This window comes from Diabrotica virgifera, chromosome 3 (genome assembly GCF_917563875.1).
Source record: "Diabrotica virgifera virgifera chromosome 3, PGI_DIABVI_V3a".
Lineage (NCBI taxonomy): Eukaryota > Metazoa > Arthropoda > Insecta > Coleoptera > Chrysomelidae > Diabrotica > Diabrotica virgifera.
In genome coordinates, this window is record NC_065445.1 from 258,245,549 (window position 1) to 258,254,054 (window position 8,506).

Sequence of the window (8,506 nt, forward strand, 5' to 3'; positions counted from 1 at the left end):
TCTGAACCATAATTAATTGCAGCCACTACTTGTTTGAATTCATCAGAATGAACAGATTTCTTAGCAAAATTGGGCTGATTACAGGAGACAAAATTAGCAGGAAAGTTTGAAGTGTAAATACTGAATGATTTGGGTCCCAATATAGAGCCTTGTAGTACCTCTTTGTTTCTTTTAAGTACGAAGTCTTACCATTGTAATGGATAGCTTGACTTCTAGACTAACTAGATAGCATATTAGATGCAAGCTTGAATATACCTATACACTTAAACATTGATATCAATAGAGAGCGGTTAAGCTTATCAAAAGCTTTTAGAAGCTTTAGTCCAAAAGAATCAGGATTGCAATTGCAATCAGGAAGCCTTTATCGCGGGTACTAAATACGGCATCAGTTATTTTTAGAGGGCACTAGTACAATTATTGTGATCTTTTTTTGAATTCATGCTGATTTTCTGGCAGACTTTTAAGTTTAGTAAGTGAATTTGTATAAAGGAAGACAAAACTATGAATTTTTCAAAAAATATGTTGGAATCGATTGTTTTTACTGGCGCCCTCTATACAATGACAAATTCAGTAAAATGTTTGACTATATTCCGAGACCAGATGTCTAAAATATAAATAATATAGTTTTTATACACCTTCATCTGTTATGTGACGGTTAAAATGTTAAAACGATATTTTGAGGATAAGAATAAAAATATGTTGTTTTGTACAGTTTTCGATTAAAATCAAAAGTAGATATGGCGTTGTTACTAAATTTTTGGCATACATTCGTTTTATTTTTGTGAATAAATTTTTGGAGAAAATTTTTTGTATTTTTTGTATTTTTTACCACCTTTGCAGATATCTTCAAAATCCAATCAGCAAGGTCTGGAAGAAGGTACATCGCTATAAAAACTAAGAGCAGAAATAAATGAAGTTTCAGTCACTGTATCTAGAGAAAACTTCTAGAAAAACCATTTGAATTGTGAAATTAAATATTAAATCATCAACTCAACAAAATAATAGTTCATCTCCAGGAATGGACTGTATGATACTCCATGCTATATTTCCTGCCTTCTTCTTCTTTCTGTTTCGAATTTTATTGTTTTTGTTATTTGTGTACTCTATAATGGAATAAGCACTATAAAGAAAAATTCGAGTCAAGTAACCAACAAAATGAGGAGAGAGGACAGCAGGAAAGAGAAGAGGATAGGAACAATTGAGTAGACGAAATTCATATCAAAGATATTGAAGAAGGATTGACAAAAATAAAGATTGGAAAAGCGGGAGGTGCCGACGACATAGATCCGGAGTATGGAAGCATGGAGAACAGAAACACTACCGAAAGACTGGGAAGAAAATTTATTGAAACCAATACACAAGAAAGGAGATGAAGCGGAATGTGATAACTGATAACTATAGGGCTATCGGCTATATGCTTATCATCAGTGGCATATAAAGTCTACACCGGGATAATCGAACGGAAGCTCAGGAATGAACTGGAAGGAAAACTAGAAGAAGAACAAGCGGCTATTAGGAAGAAAAGAGGAACAACAGATAATACAGTATAGCCCGAAATAAACAGTACTGAAACTGAAACATGGGTTTCAGTTTCTGCACGCTGTGCAGATACCCAAATTAACTTGTATAGACCTGCCAAGTAATTCTTAACAATTATTAATTATTAATAATTGTTAAGAATTACTTGGCAGGTCTGTACAAGTTAATTTGGGTATGACAGCGTGCAGAAACTGAAACCCATGTTTCAGTTCTGTTTATTTCGGGCTATACTGTATATACATATTGAGAAATATAATTAAAATGAAAAACGAAATAGGAGAAGACTTACATATAATATTACGTTTATAGATATTAAAGCTGCTTTTGATTCTATAAATAGAGAAGTAATATGGTCAGTTTCACTTTAATTTTTTTTAAGATGTTCCTGTCACAAGAATGCCACATGTCCATTTTCAATAAAAAACCTCTAAGAGTTTTCGATGTATGAAAAAAAATCGATTTTCATTTTGTAACTTTTTTGTGTGCACTATTGTGTGTGCATAGGGAAGTGAGGTTCAATCAATCTATTTTTGACCCCAGAATCTGTGGTATAATTTATGACCAATCTTTTCGGGACACCCTGTATATATCTGAATTTCAACTCCAGTGTAACCCCATTTGATTTGTATCTGAAATGGCGGGAAACAGTTCAAAGAACAAAATCTGTGCACCAGAACATATGCAACACGAAATACACGTTAGTATTAATTGTGGCGGTCATTCGGGACAATATATACAAAAAAAATTATAGGCTTTTTCAACTTTTATTCATCTGGGACAAAGTATCCCCATCAGTCAAGGTTACCTATTTCAAAAATAATTTTAACTCATCTTAAAATTCTAGAACTTATTCAATATTACAGTTAACTACAATGTAAATGGAAATATTTCTTCTCACTTGTAATAGATGGCACTATATTTAGCATATAAATATACCATTGTAAAAACGTAGCGACATTTAAAATTTACACTGACAAAAATCGTGCCTTAAACTAATGAGTAAGGAAAATAAACAAGCCCTGGTAACGCTTGGCTTACATACTAGATTTACTAGTCTGTAAATTTTTGCAGGGGTACAGGTCGTCCCGTGGAGGAATGCATACTCTAGCAATCTTCCTGGTGACAGCGATCTGCCCCATAAAATAATTAAAGTTAAAAATCAAAAGGAAAGTGAAGTGTAAAAGATAAAGATATAATAATAGTTTGCTGTAATAAAAATATATTATCTGAACTGGAGGTGATTAAATTATTAAATCAAAATCTCTTAAATTTGCTACAAATAAATACTTTGTATGCACATAAGAAGTTATACTTTTATTACATAATTTATTTTCAACGAAATAAATATACTAAACAGTTTATTTGTATTTTATTTAAATATTAAACTAATTTTATACTTACCAATTAAAATTTTTTTTATTAAAACAATACCAAAAATTAAAAAAAAGAATATGAATTGTCCGGATTCGAACCCGGAACCTCTCGATCTGTGGTAAAATGTAGAATGCTCTACCAACGAAGCCATCATCGCTATGTTTACGTGACATCTCGGACATAATTACAAATCACGGTGACAGCTAGATCAAGTGAAGTATAAAGATGTATATGTTACGGTTGATGTGATAAATCTGGTCTGAATTAATAATTACCGGTAAATATTAATAATAACCGTAGCAGCTGGTCAATGTGATTAATAATGCCTTTATAATTAGATTTACCGGTTATTATTAATACTTTCCTAACAATTCTGGTTAATGTAATAAAAACGAATTTTGGTCTTCACTATTGTTTATTTATGAAATTTGATAATAAAGTTACATAAATACTTAAACAGAATTTATCAATAAGTATTTTCTATGGGAAATTAGCCACAATTTTACTAAAAAATGAATTTATTAACGTTTCGAAGCCCAAATCGGGTTTCGTTGTCAAAACACAAAACACCACTAAAATAAACAAAAATTTTGTTGCTAAGCAAAAAAAATTCTTCTAATATAAGTCTGTTCGCTTAACTCAGACTCAACTTCCTAGATATTTTAGTCGGTAATTTTGCCAATTTTAGGAAAATTGGCAAAAAATAATTACTAAATAGTTAATAATCACTAAATAGTTAGTAATTTTGCCAATTTTTGCAAAATTGACAAAAAACAAAAAAATTATCGACTAAAATAACTAGCCAGTTGCGTCCGAGTTTAGCGAACCGACAATTTATTTATTTAAAATACTATCGCAACTCATAAATATTGGCGATATCATTTTAAAGTCTTCTACTTTAAAATGTATAATATACGTCTGAATTGCCAATATAAATGAGTCAGATTAAATAAATTATTAGAAGAATTTGAATAAGAATTAGTGGTGCTTTGTGTTTTGACAACGAAACCCGATTTGGGCTTCGAAACGTTAATAAATTCATTTTTTTAGTAAAATTGTGGCTAATTTCCCATAGAAAATATTTATTTATAAAAATGCCACAAGGAAATAGCTTCAGAACAACATTAAGAATTTATCAATAAAAAACTCAACTAGACACCTTATAAGTAAAAACAAACTCATACACACGCATTATGCTTAAAGTTACTAGACTATAATTACTTGTTTTTATAGGAAAGGCTGTTGTGGCACTTAGAATTACAAAAAATGCTTAATATTTTGCGTTTGCAGCATTGCAATGGTGGAATCCTTGACTGCCTAAATTCGAATCTTTACGAACGCATTCACTGAGACTTATTTCAGTATCAGGCGCTTCATTGACTGAAATAAGTGTTTCCTTGCAGATGGTAAATTTACTTATTGCAGGAAGTTGGTTTAAAGTACCATGCTTATTGCCTAGCTTGTACCTAGCTTTTCATCTATAACAGAAATAATAATGCCAATAATGTTTCGGCTATCGTAGACTAAGAGCCGCTATAGGTGAAAATTATAACTTAAATAGTAGAACCTAAAAGAAAACGTTTGAGCACTGTGCCGTCACTTTTCAGTGGCACATGCGTCTACAGTGGCGCATCAAACTTTCCACTTATGGACGGGATACATAAATTAAAAAATACCCTCCCTCATAACCAGAATTTACTTTTTTTTCATTTTTTCAAGTTTTATGTGATTAAGACATAAGATTCATCGTAATTTTAACCCACCGCCCCCTTCTCCCTGCCCCCACCATCAAAAAATTTATTTTTCGATTTTATTTTTTTGGGGGGATGCAATCAATTTTAAAATTTCAAAAAATTTACACGCATAGTTAAGGCTTTTATAAAACACGTCTATTTTTTATAGACCTGTAGGTTGAGTGTACATAACCTCAAAAAAATTAAAAAATTTTTTTTTTTTGAGAAAAAGTATATAACTTTTTTTTGGGAATAGATGCAGATCTAATTTTTTCTTAGTCTTGTGTATTTTATTAAACAGTATATTTCTAATTTTTTTCAGATTTTTCTGTAAGGTTAGTCACCTTCAAAAATCCAAAAAATTGTTTTTTAAGGGGGTTTTGGGGGGTTTGAACGTGTTTTTCTGATTTTTAAATATTCTAAAGAACTCAGTTACTTCAAGTTACATATAACCTATAAAAACAAAATTGATTTGATATATTATGAAGTCTATAAAATAGGGAAAATCCCCCAAAACCCCCCAAAAAACAGTTTTTCGGATTTTTGAAGGTGGGGAGACTTACGGAAAAATCTGAAAAAAATTAAAAATATAGTGTTTGATAAAACACACAAGATTAAGAAAAAAATTGACCTGCAGCTATTTCTCAAAAAAAGTTATATGCTTTTTTGAAAAAAAAAATTCTTTTAATTTTTTGAGGTTATGTACACTCTACCTATGGGTCTATAAAAAATAGGCATGTTTTATAAAAGCCTCAACTATGCGTGTGAATTTTTTGAAATTTTAAAATTGATTGAAAAAAATAAAAAAAAATTAATTCTGTTAGTAAGTTCTGTTAACTTTTAAGTTATTTATCCCGTCCATAAGTAGAAAGTTTGATGCGCCACTGTCGACGCATGTGCCACTGAAAAGTGACGGCACAGTGTTCAAACGTTGTCTTTTAGGTTCTACTATTTAAGTTATAGGGTCCCATCGTACCTAAAATGATTAAGAAATTTCACCTATAGCGGCTCTTAGTCTATCGGCTTTAGCTCTATCAACTTCTGAAATTCGCACTCTCAACACTTTGATCTACTTTTTCAACAGGGAATCTATTCTTAGAATGCTTTAACATTCTCTCAGATTCTTTTACCAGTGACTGTAGCAAGATGCCAAGTCTTCTGAATTTCTTTTGAAGTTTTGTCAATTGCAGTGCCATCTTCTTCGTCTCCCTCATTTTCTTTAACGCCAATACTGGCATTGCCTTCCTCGTTGACAGCAATTGTCGCACACGCATTATGTTCGATTGGACTGTTAGTGTTACCTGTATCTTCAATATTCGCTAACTGAGAATCCTCGGTTGAACTGTTGAGTTTCATATCACCAGGGTGCTTTGCTCCATCATCAGAGTCATCAGAATGATCTGCTATTGTCGCTTCTAAATCTTCTTCTGATTTCGGATAAAGTACCAGAAGGTAAGTATGTTTTTAATCCTACTTTAGCCTTATGTATTTAATACATTAGATAGTGCATTACACAGTGGCCGCTTCCGACTACAGATTGACTAACACTGTGGTATGCCCTATGCGCCGTATTTAACTTGGGTATGTCACAGTGACTAATAAACCTCCCTACACTCCGCAAGCTTCTACGCACTTAACGGTATTGCAATTTATCACATTTACCGTTCTAATCCGGGATTTATTAATAATTACCGGTCGATGTGATTAATTCTGGCATATTTATTACTTTTACCTAGCTATTCGGTTTGTATTAATAGTAACCGGTAATTATTAATAATTTCCAATTAATCATACTTACCGTAACCAGGCCCGACCAGAGGGGGGGGCAAAGGGGCCCGGGCCCGGCCGTTAGCAAATTTAAAAAAATTCCTTTTATTAAAATATTTTACAACAGATTGAATTTGCTTGCGGTTTTAATTATGAAATTATTATAAGGAATATTATGCATTTGGAAAAGGCAATATGCAAGAAATTATTTCTTTGCATAAGTTACAATTAATAAAAATATATCGGGAATACATTGCGCGTGGGAGCCCCTGATCGGAAGCTCGCTCTATCGGCCACTGCCACACGATTCGCAGAAGCGCTGACCTTGGCGCGATCGACGTCTGTTTGTTTACGAGTTTACGTCCTGACTCACTACCATTCCCATATACCCCCTTCGTCACAGGTTTCAATTGCAATTTTCGGCAGTTCAAAACAGAAGTTTTTTACAGAATAATTGATGTTTTGGTGGCCAACCTGAAAACGAGGTTCACAGCACTGAGAGAAATCGAAATGAAATTTTCATTTTTATGGAAGTATAACGAAATGGACGAGAATACGATCTCAGAAAGCTGTGTAAGATTCGCCGAAGAGTACAATTCAGATGTAAGCAGGGATCTAGTTGATGAAATGATTTACTTGAAAACTGTTAGTAAATCAAACATCTCAAGGCCGCGTCCCACCATCAAATAATTTGATCAAACTGGTTTGAGCAAACTGAAAGTGACAGTTAGTGACGTCACATCCTGAGTGTTTATTGTGGATAATAATGAAAAATTTTAATTTTAAATAAAGTACAAACAAGTTAGACAACTCAATACAAAAAATTTGATCAAACTAGACTGATAGTGAGAGCACAGATTTTTAGAATTTCAAAAAAACTGCAATTGTGACGTCACTTTGACGTACTTCCTTAAGTACGTCAAGTTTGCTCAAACTGTTTGATCAAATTATTTGATGGTGAGAAGCGGCCTTCAGATACGTCGCTGAAACCAGCAAAACTTTTGAACAAGCTCGTGTCCCTTAATGTGACAAATCTTTTCCCCAATGTGTGCATTGCTCTTCGCATATTCTGTTGCCTACCAGTATCCGTTGCTCAGGCCGAGAGATCATTTAGTGTTTTGAGCCGAATTAAGAATTGTTTAAGATCTACTATGGGTCAACAACGATTATCTGATTTGGGACTGTTAAGCATAGAGTCGAAACTTGCAAAAACTCTTGATTTCGACCACGTGATCCAAAACTTTGCGGATATGAAAGCAAGAAAAGTTATGTTGTAACTAACAGTTCTATTGTAAATAATTAAAAACAAAGTTTAATTGTTAAAACTGTTTTAATTTTCTTCCTTCCTGTGTCAATAGCATGAGTGTTCACTATTACATATCCCAGTTTATGAGTATCAGATTTTTGGGAATTTTCTTTCAACTGGGCTTGGGGGGGGGGGGCGGCTGGGTCTCATCCCCGGGGCCCGGCCTGGCTCTGGGCGGCCCTGGCGATAGAAAGTATTTTGATTTAAATAAATTGCATGCATTCTTCTTTTTTCGTCAATTAATATAATTCAAAAATTATTTTTTTGGCCACCCTGTATAAATAATGATATTTAAACACAAATTTTGTGTTTATATTACTGAATAGCGCAGAGGTCGGCAACGCGGCGCCCGCGGGTGCCACTGCGCCCTTCAATAAATTTTAATGCGCCCTTAAACTATTGTTAATTTAGACAAGAAATTCAAAACGTATATTTTTTATATTTTTTGCATTATATATTTTTTAGGTCAAAAAATAGTTGGCCCCCGCCATGAATTTTTAATTTAGTATTTCACTCTTTACATTAAAAACGTTGCCGACCTCTGGAATAGCGAATTGAACACCCTTTCAAATGAGGTGCCACACGACCCATATTCACTATTATAATTTAAAAATAAAAATCGACCTGTTTCAGTATTTTTCTCCCAAGTCGTCCATTTTAGAGAAAATGAATTTATTCCATAATTCAGCCCCCCTCTGTATAAAGATACGTTACTCTTGAAAGAAATTCATATTTTTTGACATCTCTCATATACTATTAATAAAACTTAATTGATCAATCGATGCAA

The 8,506-nt window shown here is 33.0% G+C and overlaps 1 non-coding gene across 1 annotated transcript; it reads left to right on the forward strand.

Moving 5' to 3' along the window:
- The first annotated feature begins 2,521 nt into the window (after positions 1 to 2,521).
- Positions 2,522 to 2,676, forward strand: LOC114339957 (U12 minor spliceosomal RNA). The gene has a single exon (XR_003654007.1). It is a non-coding gene; the product is annotated as a U12 minor spliceosomal RNA (small nuclear RNA).
- Positions 2,677 to 8,506: the final 5,830 nt, after the last annotated feature.